The sequence below is a fragment of the Ambystoma mexicanum genome, chromosome 4p (genome assembly GCF_040938575.1).
Source record: "Ambystoma mexicanum isolate Mex_15411 chromosome 4p, UKY_AmexF1_1, whole genome shotgun sequence".
Taxonomy (NCBI): domain Eukaryota; kingdom Metazoa; phylum Chordata; class Amphibia; order Caudata; family Ambystomatidae; genus Ambystoma; species Ambystoma mexicanum.
Window position 1 is genome coordinate 326,282,093 of NC_090927.1, and position 18,067 is coordinate 326,300,159.

Consider the following 18,067-nt stretch of genomic DNA (forward strand, 5'->3'; position numbering starts at 1 on the left):
TAGACCTATGCCATCCTGCCTCGGCGGAACGCTGCGGCTCTTGCCTGTTGGCTATCCATCTTTGGATGGGTAAAAACTGTCTTCGCCTTAACGGCAAGAAGACGGAGGCACTAATTGTAGGTCCATTTTTGGCTCCTGCGCAATAGTCTATGGCATTTTGGCCATCTGAACCTGATCCTCTGTGGTGGTGAAGAACCTGGGGGTTAAGCTCCCTGAGTCCCTATCTATGCAGAGACAGGTCAGCGCGGTCTGTATGTCAGTTCACTTTAAACTCTGTATCCTTTGGGAAAAGTGTTTCCCTATCTTCCTTCTCATTTTCGCTCTTTGGTTGTGTCCTCTCTCACTGCAGGTTTTCCAAATTACTGCAATGCTCTTTACCTAGATCAGCCAGCGTACCTTCTTCAGCGGCTGCAAGTGTTGCAAAACTCAGCAGCCCGACCGGCAGTGGGTGCTTCCCAGTTCTGTTCCATCACAGCGATTCGGGGAAAACTACATTGGCTCCCGGTTGCAAAGCGTATTAAATTTAAGGCTTTGTGTGTGGTCCACCTTGCCTTCTACGAGAAAGGCCCAGGCCTCCGGCAGGTGAAATTTTACCCCTATATACCAACTCGGAACCTTTGCTCAGTTTCTACCCTGAGAGTTACCGTCCCCCGGTTTAGGCTGGCGAGTTACCTGGAGGTTACCCACCCCATTGGCCAAGTCACATGGTGTGCACCTGGTTATTAGCATGAGTTAATTGGGCAACTCAAAGGTCAAATTGGCCCTTTGTAATAGCAATACGCTTCTCTTGATACCAGGCAAGCAGGTGCCCCAGCAATGCCCCACCCATCAATTAACCAATTTGTAGGCATCACTACTTGCTTTTCGTATCACAAATCATGGGATGTTCTGATCCTTACCCCCCTAATCTGTTGGTCACCTGCGGTAAACCCCCCCCGATTTCTCAATGACCACATTAATCAATCTAATACTTATGCATTTCTGTACACTATTCCCTAGCTGCCTGGTAGTTCAAATTAGATGGGCATTTTCTCGGCAGGGTGCGGAGAGGCACTAGCATCCTAAATCTAAACCCAATATGTTGGCAGCTCAAGACCTCTAACTGGACTCCCATGGATTTGTCCTTCGGGAAGGCTGCAGTCCTATCCTCGCTCTGCCGTTCGCATTCAAATCTTGGTCCTCAAAGGGCCTGCAGCTGGATACCATTTAACTTATCTATTCGGAATGAATGCCATTGTTCTCAGCGTCTCTACTGAGGCTTGAGAAAGGGAAATCATTCAAAATCTTTATTATGCCACACTACTGCAACAGGGAATACAAAATACTAGTCCTCACTTCCGATATGGCTGTGCTTCAGTTTTTCCCTCACCCCGGCCCTGTGTCTGCACCACCATTGTCACACACCATCACTGCTACTATAAATAAAATGTCACTGCTGCTGCACAACACCGTTAGCCATAATGTCCCCCACCAGTAATCAGTAAACAGAAATCTCCAAATACTTCACTCCATCAACTGCATGGATCCAAGCTGCCTGCCGATAACCACCCCAAAACCAAGCGGATTTACTGCCTGCATATACCAGCCTCCAGGATGAATGGATCCGGTTTGCCCACACCCTTTGATGTCATAGAACACCACCCGTTCCTGTTGATGTTGGCCATTAGTTTCCCTCCCACCCACCCCAGCCGCCACACATAGCCTGCATAGTACGATGCCTACCCAGCTACACAACAAGCTGCCTTCCAGCAATCACCTGAATAGTGCTACAAACTGGATGGTGCAGCCGACCCTCCCCACAGGATTTCTCCCATGGCCTACACCCATTTTAGCCGGTCAAAGCATGGTTGGTCCCAGACAGCAGGTAAGCGGATTGTTGATAGTGTGTACCCAAGTATGAGAGGAGTGCTCCACCTCAGCTGCGTCCCTTATATTCCCCTCACCCTACATACTTCCTTCCCTCCATCTGCTCCTCCAGCCCTGTGCTTAACCGCTCCCTTCTGCCCAAACCCCGGCAGCATCACACAACCACCCACACCCACTGCGGCCCCAGACCGAGCAGACTGCCCTAACCCCAAGCAGCCTCCATCAGATATACCACCCACAATAGCTCTCCTAGCCACCAACATCATGATTCCCAACGCACTCGCTCAGCCCCATAATGAAGCCGATCACCTCTGACAGCTCTCAACTTGCATCTCAAAGCCATGCTTCCCCCCTACCTCCCTTCTCACTCATAACAACCGCATGAGCTCTCAAACCACTGTGACGTGTGCATTCCCATCATGCGCCCTCAACTCACCAACACCCCTAACCACCCTCCACTATACCCCCACTCCTCCATCTAGTATCCAATGTGCCTTAATCAATGCATGCTCACTTACTGCTCATGCAGATATTCTCGATCTCATTGAGGTCACCAACCTAGGCATTTTAGCTATCAATGAAACTTGGCTCCATGATGCCGCTGGCCCTGCCCTCTCCATTGTTATACCTCCCAACTATGCAATCCTCTGAAATGACAGATTCACACAGAAAGAGGGTGGAGTTGTCATCATCTATAAAGACACACTCTCCATCCGCAGACAACCTTCTACCCCCCCAAACAGCCTCTCACTCACAGCTCAACTATCACTGATTCCCATTTCCACTAACATGCTGCATATTATCTACCACCCACCTGGACCCACCACCACCTTGGAGGACGACCTGACTCAGTTTCTCTTGGGCAATATCAATCCTAATTCCAAAAGCATTGCCCTGGGTGACCTCAACCTCGGCTATGCTGACCCCCTTGACAAGAATGCTGCATCCTATACCAGTTCCGCCTCGGGCTACTCCCAACACTCAGCCCCACACACACTCATGGGTGCACACTTGATGGACTACTTGACCACAATTGTGACACTGTGGTCCTCTCCAACACCCCTTGTGCATGGTCAGACCACCATATAATTGCATTCACCATCCCACCACAAAGTGAACCTATCTCCCTTCCCACCTGACCCCCCAAGATCATCTCAAGATGCATGCATAACTATTCCCCACTCAATACCTCTGATGTAGTTGTCCCAGTTAACAACTACAACACCTCCCTTGCATCAGCCATTGTTAGGGAGCAGTCTCAAGAATATGCTAATTTCCCTTACCTTTTGAGACCCCCAGCAACTTCTAGGATTTGATTTTTTACCTGGAAAGAGTAGGAGCCTTTTTTCCCCACTCTCATATATTTTCTGGTGTGTTTTACTTTTGTGTTCTTTGGTTATGGAGATTTAAACAACATCATAGGCATCTTTTTCTTGTGTGTCACACAGCACCTTTAGTGCAGTGGCACAGGGGTGTCATCCAGACTCCCTATGGTTTAAATACCTTCTCTGGTGCTGACTACTTTGTCCCAGAGCATGTAAAGTTAAATTGACTTTGCTAGTCTCTTTAAAATTACTGACCCAGCACACACCATCTTCCTATAGAGTGCTGGAGGTGTTGCTTACCACCCCCTTAGTCAAAATACTCATGTAACAATCAAATGTTTCCCTACTTTAAATGGATGGTGCCAGTGGTTTAGATCAAACTACCATGATTTTTCCAGACCGCGAACAATGGTAGCTAATAATCGGGTCAGCCATCTTTTTCAATATGGCGCCCAAGACCTATCTGTAAAAATAGACTCTGGTTGACGTTTTTTGCCATTTCTTTTAGAAAAGGTCATTCTTGTGTTTAACTCTGCGCGCCAAACCAGGTTTGGACCCATTGTTCGTTGGCCTTTGTCAGGCTTCAGAGCTGAAGCCTCCTCTGGCGCCTGAGTGTCTTGGTGGACAGGATGTGAGGGAGGTGCACGGAAACTCCCTGTGCTTAGTCTCCTAGGAGGACCAAATACACTCTGGCGTGATTGGCCGGCTGGCTGTCCGGCAAGGACAGCCACCCTGCTGGGTGAGTGACAGCCAGGCTGGAATGAATGGGGGAAAACTGTTTAAAAGCCGGTCTCTGGGACTTGGAAAGCAGAGTCGACCACTGGAACGAAAGAACCGAAGATGAGCTGAAGGAAGAGGACTGCTGCAACTCTTGGACGGCCGGTGAAGCCCTACTGCAGGTCTGAATTGCCTGAAACTCCATCGACAGAGTAACCCTTCAAGGTTAACTTCTTCCCTTGAGTTTGGTGGGAACAACCAACTCGCAAACCGCCTGGAAACCGCCCCCTCCTGGTCGAATTTTCTACAGAGTGCTGTGGAAAACCGGATAGCCAGTGGGAAGGATACCAGTTTGTGGTCTTTAAGGCACTCGCACCTTAAACCGACATCCTAGCTAAGCTTGTGGCCTCTTCCCTGGGCAGTGCAGGAACCTCCCCATGACTGAAGCACAGGAACTTCGAGACCTGCAGGAACTGCCAGGAACAACTGCCTCAGCTACAGCTTTTTCTTCATTCAAAAGGTACTGTGCAAACGCGGTCCGGAAATCTTTTCGGCTACAGAGAAAGTTTGTGAAACTTTCCCCTCTTTGAAGGCTTGTCCTTCTCTAAACATTTGCCTAACTTTTCGCCTGACCAAAATATTCTAAAAACCGTGGCAAAGACTTAACCGTTTACTACCAGAACTTTGGCCCAGGCCTATTGAATTGAATTGAATTGAATTGAATTGTTGGATGTAGTGAACTGAAAACCTTTGCCCTGCCTAAGAGAGTATTTGTGCCTTGACTTCTTCTAACCTTGTCTTTTCACCCCTTTTGGAAATCACTGAAGTGCCAATTTTCTCCCACTTCAGGGGAGCTGAACTTGTTCAGTAATTTATTGGTGGTGTTGTGTAGTATACTTGCTATAGAGCTGCTTTTGCTAGTGTAATATTTTCTGAACCAATGTGTAAATAAATGTATATTCTTTTTACCAAGAAACCTTGAGTTAATGTCTACTTGAATCACTGTAATTATTGGTCATTTGTGTAACTCTTGCTACTGCTCACTAAGCTCTTGAGATAAGTCTGGCTGCTCAGCCACTGGTACCACATTACTGTGTAGTACCGGCTTGTACCAAAGCTGAAATTGTACCGATACCTGTAGTCTTAATTGTGTGTAGTGTTCCCAAAGGGTACTGCACAGGATTCTGCCTAACATCCATCAACACACCTGGCCCCCTCAAAGGACACATGCCCAAATGTTCCAAGCGCACTAGCCCATGGTTCGCCCCAATCTACACAACTTGCATTCCAAGAAATGTGCCATCAAGGCCATTTGGTGTAAACTCCCCTCAGCAAAAAACAAATCCTGCTTTACAGCCCACTCTAGGAATCACACAAAAGCTATCCAAGATGCTAAGGCATCTGCCTACAGCACTCAGATCAAGAATGCTGATCAAACTCCTGCAAACTTTTCAGTATACTACGCAAACTGGAATCTCCTGTGTCTCCCCCCACCCATGGTCATCAAAGAAGACACCTGGTGTTACAACATCCAGCAGAATGCTCTTCTAGGCAAAAATCACTCTACTACAAAACAAAATCCAGCTCTATATTCCCCTCTTCAATTTCCACTCAGTCACTGAAGCAACATCACTAACATCCTAAAAGGCCTCAACCCTCCCGCTGCAGGAGACACCTGTTCTCCACCACTCAAAGAATGCGCTGACCTCCTACTTGTGCTAATCAATGCCATCATCAACACCACCCTTGCCTCTGGCTCAGTACCCATGTCTTAGCCCTCTCAAATCTGGCTTCCGCCCCAGACATGGCATGGAAAACAGCACTACTAGATCTCAAGAACCAGCTCGTACTCCTTGAACTGTCTGCTGCATTCAACCTGGCTGACCATTCCACCCTCTGCCACCACCTCACTAGCTCTGCATCCTTAGATAGCTGCCACCGACTAGATTGCCTCCTTCTTTACCGACCGCAATTCCAATCTTCTCTGACAACCACTTCTCTACCCGACAACATCTACATGTGTCTCACCCACTCTCTACAATGTATATACCAAGCCTCTCTTCAATCATCTGAACTCACTCAGCATCAAGTACACAAACTATGCTGATGACACGCAGATGCTCATCTCTCTATCCAGAGACTACCACCTGGAATTTCAGACAGTGAACTCTCTATGAAACCATTCAAACCTGGATGGCCAGCCACCAACTGTGCTTTAATGATGAAAAAACAGAACTCCTTCTCGTAGGCAACCCAGCCCACCTCGTCAAACTAAGCCCAGCCTACCAATCTTTTAACATTGACAACCACACCATCCACTTCTCTCCTGTCAAACATCAAAATGCTCAGCTTCCACCTAGACTCCACCTTGAGTATGTCAAGCCACGTCAATGCCATTGCCTCTTCAGCAGCGTATGCCACAAAACGTATCAATGCAAGTAGGCCCTTCCTATCCACCAACAATTGCCTCAATATTGCTTGCGCTATCCGGTCCAAGCTGGATTACTGTAATGCGCTCCTTGAGGGGGCACCTCTGAGAAAAACCTCAACAAGCAGCAAACCATACAGAACAATGCCCTCCAAGCTGCCCTCGGCCTCAACAAACACGACCAGGTCTCCACAGTAAGGAAAGAGGCACACTGGCTCCTCGTCAGAGAAAGAATAAAGTTCAAAATCATCATCATTACACACTGCTGCTTCTCCAACAATGCCCCCTCCTTCCTGGCCCAAAGGGTATCCAGATCCTTTTCCACTAGACTAACTCGAGCCACCTACTGCAACCACCTGTCTAATCCCAGGTTCAAGCGATCCAAAGCCGGTGGCTCCAGATTTCCTGTCTCTGCTCCTGCACTTTGGAACTCTCTACCTCCCGCCCCGAGGGCAGAACCATCCTACAACTCTGTTCCGGAAACATTTAAAGACCTACTTATTCAATTAATGTCCTTCACCACTCGCTAACTTGTCTGTTATTTATGTAAAATCGCTTACTGCCTATAAAACTACCGCCTAGATGCACAAGTAGCAGATGGATCGCCTGCAAACGTTTTTTAAGGGATGCTTTGTAAAAACATTTCTAACATCATTCTTTAAAGTGAAGCACCCCTCTCTGTTCTGCTAATTCCTTACAGCCCAGAGAAGGACTTCCCCCTTCTGCATCCACCCCACCAAGCAGAGCGCACGCACACATATGCACAAAAACTGCACCCAACACCCCACACTCAGCACCCAGGCTGCCCCACGCACACCAAGAACCCTGCCACTCCTCCCCGACTGTTCCCTGACAAGGCCCTCAACCCCTTCTCTCCAACTGCCTCCTCCCCCCACATCCTCCCACACCCAGGTTCTCCACCAAAGGCCCACCTACTCCACTTCTCCCCCAAGAGTCTCCAGCCCCATCTCCCCCAGACCACTTCACCAACAGGCCCCCATTCTCCCCCAAATACCTCACATTCTCCCCCAACTGCCCCCCACCCCCTTATCTCACAACTGTCCCCCTTCTCCAACTTCCCTGGTAAGACAGCTCAGCGGGTTGAGCGCTCGTTGCTGCAATTTATGTGTGATCTGCAGGTTTAAGTTTCGAATCCTGGTAAGGCAAACTCAGCCTTTCATCCTTCTGAGGTCGATAAATGAGTACCAACTTCGGTTAGATGATTTTGTATGTAAATTGCTTTGGAGAAAACGCTACATAAATAACACATTATCATTATTCTCCAACTGCTGCCTTCTCGTTCAACTGCCTCCCCAACCCCCTCTTCAACCCCAACTAGCCCCAGCACTCTCTACTCCAACCCTCCTCCTCACTCAAATGCATCTCCACCCCTTCTCCCTCAACTGTCACCCCCCCAACTGCCCCATCTCCCCCAGCAGCTGCCTTTTTTCCCCAGCTGCCCCATCCCTTTGCCTCCAATTGCCAATTCCTTCTTCCCCAAACTAACATTTCTACTGCAGCAGCCCCACCCCTTCTCCCCAACCGCCTCGTCCCCCAAATAGTACCCTGCCCCTTCTCCCTCAGTTGCCCCCAATCCCTCCTTCTCCCCAGCTGCCCCTTCTCACCCCAGCACCCATCCCTTCTTCCCCACATTACCCCGTCTCCCACAACAGCTCCTCATCTCCTTCTCCCTCAACCGCCCCAACCCCTTCTACCCCATTTTCCACCACACCCTCAACTGCCCCCACCCACTTCTCCCCAACTACCCCAACTCCTCCTTCACCCCCCAACTGACCCCACTCCCTTAACTGCCCCCTTCCCCCCAACTGCCCCATCCACTACCAAATGCCCCATCTCCACAACAGCTGTCTTGCCTTCCCCAGCTGCTCCTACTGCTTTTCCTCCAAATGCCCCTTCTCACACAAGTGCTCATCCCTTCTGCTCCAAACTGCCCCTTCTCCCCCAACTGCCCCCACCCCTTCTCCCCAACTGCCCCCACCGCCTGCTCCCCACCACCTTCTCCCCAGAAGCCCCCACCACCTTCTCCACAACAGTCACTACCCCTTCTCCCTCAATTGCCCCACACCTTCTCCCCAACTGCCCCTTCTCCTTCAATTGCCCCCACCACCTTCTCATCCAACTGCCTTCCAGCACCTTCTCCCCAACTACCCTCTTCCTCATTTGCCACCACCCCAGCTTCTCCAACTATTGCCATCCCTCCTTCACCCCCCAATCCCTCAACTGCCCCATCCCCTTCTCTCCCAACTTTACCCCTTCTCTCAACTGCCTGATCTCCCCAACTGCCCAATCCCCATAACACATGTCTTTCTTCCCCAGCTGCCCTGACCCCTTCTCCTCCAAGTGCCCCTTCTCACCCAATTGCCCATTCCTTCTTCTCCAAACTGACTCTTTTCCCTCAACTGTCCCTTCTTCCCTAACTGCTTTCTTCTTCCTTATTTGCCAGCCACCCCAGCTGCTCTCCAACAACCCTCACCCCTCTTTCACCGCCAACTGCCCCTCTCCCTCAAATGCCCTCCTCTTCCCCAACTGACCTTCTTCCCCACCAACAGCCCTCCTCCTCCCTCCAACTGCCCTGCTGGCCTCCTGCTCCCCAAAATCCCTCCTTCTCTCCCAGCAGCCCCATTCTTCCCCAACTACCCCACACCCTTCCTTTTCAACTGCCACTCACACAAGGACCCCTCCACCAGCATTCACTCAACTCTCCCAGCACCAGGCTATCTACTTAGTAAAATATCCCCACCCCCAGCACTGACGTATCCATGCACCACATTCTCTCAGCCAAACAATCTTGCAAAAAGGTTCTCAATCCCAACAGCTCCCTGGGCACATTGGCTTTCACAATCAATTCAAAGCCTTAGCCTTACCCATTTACAAGTGCCACAAACTCCGATCTCTTTCTTCAAAGCCTTCCTGCTGCAAAGGCTCTATAAAGCACTCTGCAGTTCCAGCCAGCACCTGATTCTATTTTTAAACGAACAGACATGCTTCATGAAGCACGACAAAGACACATCTTCTGATTTGGAGATTACAAACAAAGCGCGCCCAGAACTGCTGGACACCGTGGGGTATGCTGGGAGCTGCAGGAAGGCGATGGGACATGCTCAAATGGTGCTGTCAGCTTTAAAGTTCAGAAGCATTACGGACAATTGGACATGTTCACTTTGCAAGCAATGTATCTATCTCCAATGCATTCAAAGCTGCACGTGGTTTGAAAATTAAGTCAGCAAACTGTTTAAACAAACAATGTATTGATGCACCTCATGATCACCTTTCTACTTGCAGAGAAAACGTAAAGTGTAACTGGGCAGTAATGTATTATGGAAATGGCAATTAGCTTCTGTATGTATTTTAGAGAACATCACATGCAATTATACCATGTATTTTCTCAGCAATTATGGCATTAAGTGAACATTTGAAAACAAAGGTTTTGACTTTTTTTTCTTTCAGGTCATTAAAGAATATTGATATATAATTAACTCATGATCACGACCCACATCTGGAAAAGAAACTCAGCAGGTTGAGTGACTGTTGGTGCGATTGCATGCATATTCTATGGCTTTTGTGTAATTTCTTCTGAAAGCCTTGTAGCTTCCAACATGCCGCATACCTTTCGGGGGATGTTTGTCCAGTCCTGATTTTAACATTGCATTCTGTGATTTGTAGTCCCAAATTTATTATTGGGCAATCTGGGACCACAAATACCAGAATTCAAGATTTAAACCAGGCCTGGAAATGCATCTTCCAAATGGAATGGAGCATGTTGGCATGTAAATGTAATTATTAAAACGAAAAACTCTTTGGGAGATAACTCCAGCCTCCTTCCTCCCGGGAGGGAATCATAGCACACCCACCAATCAACCTACTCTACCACCTCAAAATCACCCCACCACCCAACCTAAACCCAGCACATAACGACTCCCCCTCTTTTTTATTGTGACATCTACCTTGGACACCTTTTCACTCTCCCAACACTTCACATGCCCTCCATAAACTTCAATAGACTGACCCGCCTAGGAAATTCTTTACCAACAGTAAAAATGCATTAGCTTCCATTGACTTTAATGGGATCACCCATCACACATTCAGACATCTTGTGGAGTCAATAGATTGAGAGGAATACTGCATCCCCACCACCCAAATCACCCACCCCTCACCCCAGCTCCCCAACACCCAATCTTCCTACAACATTACCACAATCCATTCTCACTGCAGCATGCCCAGCACCAAACCTCTTCCAGCACTCACTCCCTACAACCTCACAGCACCCATCCACAAGCCAGCTCGATGTGGGTCGCTAGCAGGAACTTGGTCACCCCTACCTTTGTATTGGCTAAAAGGCACACAGGCATTTTATTCTCCTCTGACTAATCTCCCACTCCACAGGCTTCGGTCCTCTGAGGGCGTTCACCTACAGCGCTTTGAGACATACCAATGGTAATAGGTGCTATACAAATGCCCTATTATATTACATTGCATAAAGCAAGCATTATAAGTATTATTACATGTCGAAACTGGTGTACATTGGAACCAGTTTTGATGTGGCATGGCATTTTTAATGTCCAAACCAACAGGAGTATATTCTTAAGTGGGGGTACTGGCATATATTGACAGAGCCTGTTTGGACATGTTTTCCTATAGTATCTTTACTGGTATTATGCACAAAGCAAACATGAGTATGTTCTTACATGGGAATACTGACATTTATTGGTTCAGCCAGAATGGAAGTGTATGGGCACAGCCAGCTTAAAATATTAGTTATACTGGCATATTGTGAGGGCAAAGGCATGAAAATGTGTTGGGAAACGCGCATATGTGCTCTTGATGACTTGCATCTTTTGGATGTTTTCAATCCAATTGCAAACAGTCTTGATTTTTTACCCAATTTTTTACATGTTGTGTGCTGTATAATTCCCCCAATTTAAACGACTATTCCAAAAATGTTCTCTGGGAGAACACCGCTGAATCTCCTTTGGTACGTTTGGGCTCCATCGCTACGCTCAGTTGGTCTTGCATATTAGTGGCAAATATCTTTGTCTCTCCAGTTGAAAAGTTCACCAGGCCCCACTTGTGGCTGCTACATTTGGCACCACCCCCTTGTTTCTGTGCATTGTGAAAGACTTAAGGTTTGACTAAAAAAACATAATTACATATTTTACCTAGTGCAGTGCACAGTGTGCCCCTGCCTCCGCATGGTCATCATGGGCATTGCGCATGGGTGGTGGTCCAGGCCAGCCCAGAGTGTGAAGCAGCCCCTGCTTTGTTGAGGAGGTTGAGGGTGGAAAAGGCACAGAGAGCTTGGTTGCAGAGGGCTAGACCCTCGTTGCAAACCAATGGGACAAACACAACAATCAGAGTCCAGGGCCAGGCCTGGAGGCAGGACAAAGTACGGTGAGGAGAGAGGGAGTCAGGGAAAGCAAACGCTGGGCCGCAGACAATGGACAAGGATGCCTCAGAGGGCAGGGGAAGTGACTCTCACCTGATGACTGGGGTGGAAAAAGTACAGGGAGCTTGCTTGCAGAGGGCAAGACGCTTGTTGCAAACCAATGGAACCAATGCACCAATCAGTGTCTGAGGGCAGGCCTGGAGGCGGGACAAAGGTACGGTGGCGAAAGAGGGAGTTGGGGAAAACAAACTCTGGGCCGCAGGGGTGCAAATAATTGACAAAGTTGCCTCAGAGGGCAGGAGAAGCGATGCTCACCTGATGCCTGGGGTGGAAAACGCACAGGGAGCTAGCTTGTAGAGGGCAAGACCCTTGTTGCAAACCAATGGGACCAACGCACCAATCAGTGTCCGGGGGCAGGCCTGGAGGCAGGACAAAGGCAGGGTGGGGAGAGAGGGAGTTGGGAAAAGCAAACTCCGGGCTGCAGGGGTGAAAACAATTGACAAAGTTGCCTCACAGGGCAGGGGAAAGGATTTGGATGTCATCATTTCTCCCCTGAGGGGAGCCCCTTCCCATGAGGCCCTGGGTGGTGTACTCAGCAGGAGGATCTCATGGGGAAGGATCCCACTCTATGGGACTAGGGATGCCTATCCAGGGAGAACGTGATATGCACACTGAGCACCACACTCTCTCTCACCCTCCTCAGACACTCATGTTACTTCAGTACCTCACACTTCCATGTGCATGTATAAAATAGGAAACTGAATTTCCTTCCTGAAAAGTACTGAGACGAGGAAGATCGTGCAGGCTACACATTTGACACAAACTCAATGACTGGAAAGAAGAAGAATCCATATGACCCAGTGAAGAACCACAATGGTAATGTTGGGACGAGGGAGAAGTGTAGAGCACTGAAGATCAACACGGGAAACAACTAGAGCAGCGGTCCAGTTGCTAAAAAAAATAACAGCGCAAACCACAACTTAAAACGTATGAATGGACGACCTCCGGTGTCATTCTGGCCCTGAAGGATCTTCAAAACAGGGGAGCGGAGCAGCTCTGATGGCAGACGCTGCAGGCCAGGACACGTGCAGCAGAAACTTGGCGTCCAAGAGAGATGGAAGAAAGAAAAGCTTACTAGAAGGTTGGAGAACCAGAGGAGCAGGGAACCAAGCGGTCTGCAAGAGACCCGACGTTTGGGGAGAGACCAGTGTGGCAAAGCCCCCACAGCATGAGAATGGATTGCAAGAGCAAAGGGGAAGCCAAGGCGAACCACAGACACCAGAAGATACTAGAGGCCCCGCCAACCAAGCCAAAAGGTATGCAGAGGGTGCCCAGGAAGGTGCTGGGGAATCCTGAGGACTCTTGCCAATCGAGGGAGGAAGAGTGGAGAGATCTTCCTTGCCCCTGTGGGGCAAACCAAACCTTAGAGAACAAAAGATACCTGGTGAGAGATCATCCTCATGAAAAGCTATCAAGAGAAACAAACCATACTTGGCTGGAGAGTAAACCAAGTTAGTGGAGCTTGGGAGAAGAAGAATACCCAAAGGCCCTGAGATTTAAAGAATGGCCAGAGGAAGAGAGAAATTCCTTCTGGACCTGTGAATTGTGAAGTATACTGAAAAGCCTGAAAAAGGCCAGGGGAAGGGGGTAATTCCCCCTGGCATTCTGAACTGCCTTAAGACATCTTATAAAGGCCAGGGCGAGGGAGTAATTCCTCCTGCAACTTTGAACTGCCATGAGAAGCCTGCAAAGGGCCAAGGGAAGGGAAAGATTACACCAGATATTGAGAATTGTGAAATTGAGCCCAAAAAAGACCAGGGAAGGGAGTCATTCTCCTGGAGCACCTAGTCCAGGGTGAAGGGAACCATTCCCCCTGGTGGTAATAAATCAAGAGGTGAGATACTTGGAGAGAGGAGGGTTTTTCCAATAACCCAATAGTGAAGAACCTATGAGCTATAAACAATGGTGATGTTCTGAACTGGAACTGTACCTGTTGAGAATGTTACTATTTTGAAGCTTCCAGCCTGGAACTTTGTTTTGTGCTTTGAAAAGGGATTGCAAGCTGGGTAAGGGAGTCATTCCCTCAGAAACAGTCCCGCCTAACCATTGGAACTATATCCCACTGTCTAGATGAAGGGAATTATTCTTCTGGACCAAGGAGAGATACCACTTCTTTAGTTTAGTTATAAGTGTAAGGGAGGAAATAGGTTTTTCAGACAGGACGGTGGACTCTTGATTTTATTTCATTCATTGGGTATTTATAATACGCCTATACACAAAGATGCAACAAGATAAGAGGGTGGGGGAAACAGGGAGGACAAAAACGAAAATGATCCTACTAGGCCTTGCGATTTTCGGATCATGCAAGTGCAGTAAAGAGAAGTGCAGGGGAGGAGGGGGGAGTGCCAATCAGGGCGGCAGGGCCTGTGAGAAAGGTGAGTGTCAGGGGAGGCCAGATGGACAGAGCCAGGGGAAAGCAGAGAGTGCCGATGAAAGAAGGTACACAAGCTAAGGGCGAGGTAAGGGGCTGGAAGGGCTACATCAGCGGAGGCCCAGCCAGGCTAGTGCCCAGATGGGGAAGTGCAGGTTGGGGGGGCAGGGGAAACCAAGTGCAGGGATATAATGGATTGGGGGTGGGGGGCTGGTGCCCTGTAAGACTCTGAAGGAACCAGGGAGCCAGTGAAGAAGCAGACATGGACATTAGCATGGGAGGGGGAGAGGGAAGGGAGAAGAGAAAAGGAAGGTCTTGAGAAGCTTCCAGAACTTTTGGACTTTAGGAGATCCGGCTCAAGTCTGAGAGAGGCAGGTAGGCCATTCCAGAGGGTGACACCTGTGGAGGAGAGTGAGTTTCCCCTCCCCCAACACCTGCACCCCGCCCTCTGCTTGGAAAAGTGTCTGATCTGCGGAGAGTTAGAGCTAGACAACTGAAGGGTTCTAGCAGGGAGCTATTTAGGGAGAGACAGTTGAATGAAGAGGGGTCCCAAGCCCCAGAATGCCTTGTGGATGATGGTCTTGAACTTCATCCTCACAGCAACTGGGAGCCAGTGGAACGATTACAGGGTTTGGGGAGATACGGTCTGTGGTTTTGAGGCCAAGGATAAGACTTGCATTCCAATTCTGGATTAGGGGGTGAAGGAAGGAGTTAGGCAGATAAAGTAAGAGGCTGTTGCAGTAGTCCAGCCTGGAGAGGACCAGAGGTCTGGAGACATTGACTTTCGGGAGAAGGTGAGGAAAGGGAGAATGCCTCTGAGGCTGTGCAGCTGAAAGTGGGCCTTCTTGGCAATGTCTGTGATGTGAGGAGGGAAGGAAAGAGAGGAGTTGAAGATGACACCAGGGTTTTTTGCCTCACTGGAGGGTGAAGGGAGGGCCCATGGAGGGCGGCCAAAGTGTGGGATGGAAAGTGGGAGCAGGGTTCCAATGAGAAGGATCTCTGTTTTACTGGCATTAAGGCAGTGATCGTTAGCAGTGTGCCATGCCTGAATAGCAGAAAGGCAGTCAGGAATGAGAGAGGAAGAGGAGGAGGCAGAGGAAGGAAGCTTGAAGGAGAGCTGCATGTCATCCGCATCACACTGGAAGTTAGGAGAGAAGGTGGGGATCAGATGGGCTAGAGCGGCCAGGTATTTGTTGAAAGGCCATGGCGAGAGGATAGAGCCTGGGGGACTCTGCAGGTCGAGAGTGAGATGGTGGAGAGAAAAGGGCCCAGTTGAACCTGGGAAGGTCGGTCCAAGAGGAAGGAGGTCTACCAGTCCAGAGCGAGGTCCATGATGCCAACGGTATCATGGACCCGATTTATCAGGTTGACATGCTTGACCCTATCAAAGGCAGAGGAAAGGTCAAGAAGTATGTGAACAGAAGATCTGGAATCGAGATTAGAGAGCAGGTCTTCACGGGTGTTCAGGAGAGCAGTTTCCATGCCTCTAGCAGCTCTGAAGCCAGACTGGTGGTCATGGAGACAACCAACAGATTCAGTGTGGTGGATAAGCTGGGAGATGGCCAGCTTCGCCAAGAGTTTGCCCAGGAAGGGGGTAATGGAGATACAGCGGTAGTTTGCCAGACAGGAAGGGTCGGCAGAAGGCTTTTTGAGGAGAGGATGCACAAGGGTGTGCTTGAGGAGTGAGGGGAAGGATCCAGTGGCAAAGGAGTGATTGCAGAAATCGGCCAAAGCCAGAGCAAGGGAGACAATGTTGTCCTTGATAGTTCTGGAGGAGAAGGGGAGCACCTGTTTGGAGGAGACTTTAATAGAGCAGACCTGTCTAGAAATCTCATCAGGTGTTATGGGAGAAAAAGAGGAGAGTAGGAGGGGAGGGGTGAGGAGGGCCAAGGAGGCCTGAGAACAGGTGAGGGAGAAGGGTGAGGAGTAGAGTAGAGTGACGACAGGATGTCCCGAGGTTTAGAAATGAAGTGAGAGGCCGGAGAAGTGCAGAGTGCAAGGGAAGGCAGAGGAGAAGTGGAGACTGTTGTACAGTTGGCGAGATCCTTCCAAATTTTGAAAAGTTAAGTCGTGTTCTTTGTGGTCGCAGAGATGCAGGCTTGGATATAGGCCCTCTTCTTAGAGCAGATGGAGAGTCTGTATTGCCTTTGGAGCAGGAGGCAGGCCAGTTTGTCAGAGAATGTGCTTGATGCCTGCCACTTCCACTCAGCCACTCTGGACTTGCGTTTAAGAGCGGCCAGGTCAGAAGTCATACCAGGATTTGCACTTGGAGACAGGTTTGATGCGGATCTTCATGACAGGGGCAAGGATGTCCACAGTGTTGGAGCGGGAGAGTTGAAGGTTAATAAGGGCTGTGTCTGAGTGAGAGTCAGTGGCAGGAGTAAAATGGGGAGTGAAGATGGCAGCAAAAGTGGCAACTGACACTCGCTTCATAGGTCGAATGACAGAGAAGGAGGTTGGCAATGCAGCTGGGAGCTTAGCCGGGGGTCCCAGAAGGTCCAGATGAGAGGACAGACGAGAATGATCAGACCAGAAGAGAGGAGTAATGAGAGGGTTGGAGCTGGTGATGTCTGAAAAGATGATATCATGCAAGGTGTGATCGGCCTATTGTGTCAGCCCAGAGGGAAGAATGGAGAGGTAAAGAGAGTCACAGAGGTTGCAGAAGAGCCCAGAGGCAGCATCAGGGGAGTTGAGGTGAATATTGACATCTTAGAGGAAGAGGCAAGGAGAGAAGAGGTGAGGTCAACCCTTTCAGAGAAGAAGTGGGAGACCTGGCCAGGGGGCCTGTAGATGGCGGCCAGATTCAGAGAGAGGCCAGGAGAGACATCAAGCATGCAGATAAACCATTGGAAAGAGGAGTAGGCCTCCAGGGATATGATAGTAGCAGAGACCCACTCAGGGAAGTTCAGGGCAACTCCTCCCCGGGACAGTTATGCCTGGGCTTAGAGAGGATCTTGTACCACTCAGTGAGGAGAGTGTCAAAACATGTGACAGAGCTAGCAGTGAACCATGTCTCGGTGAAAGCGAGGATGTCTAGGTCGAGGTCTTCAAGGAGGTGGCAGATGTGAGAGGCATGTTTGACAGCAGAGCAAGAGTTGAGGGTAGCTAAGTGGAGTATGTTGCCACTTCTGAAAGTCTTCAGAGGAGGGGTACCGGAGTTTGGTCCAGCCGTCGGAGGTGGTATAGGGGCCCGAGGGGTGGCAGAAGGAGGAGTAGCAGGAGAGGTGAGGGAGTTGATGAGAGAGGGAAGACACCTTTAAAGAAGGCAGCGGTTGGGCTGAGAGCCCTGGGCCATGACAGTGCCATTTAAGTCGACATTAATGAGATCCCTAGAGGACAGGAAGGATACCAAGAGTACCTACACCAATAATGGGAGAGGAATGGAAAGGGCAGAGCACAGAGACCATAAGGGGAATCCAAAGGTCCCGCGAAGGGACAACAAAGAGGATGTCAGCGATAGTCTGCCTGGAAGAAGCATCGACATACGTGCCAGCGATGGGCAGGCCTGGATTGGAGACCAGGAGATCCTTCTTGAACTTTTTCTTATCAGACTTCGTCAGAGTGGTAGGATAGGACATAGAAAAGCAATTAGAGAAGATAGGGTCGATTGAGAGCACCATTGAGGGAGAGTGCAGAGAGAAGGAAGGGTTAGAGAGGGAGGTACTGCAGAGCACGACACCAGCTGCAACCAACAGAACTGACACAATCTAGAGTCAAGTGTCCCGGAGGGGAAAAAAGGCCTAGGTTACAACATGTAGCAGAACGCATGACACCTAGAAGCGAGGGAAAAGCCTAATTATAAACACAGCAGCAAATGCAAGAACACTCAGATTAGACTTTCCTAGAAAAGATGGAAAAACCTAATTTTTAAACCCAGCAGCAAATGCAAGAGCATA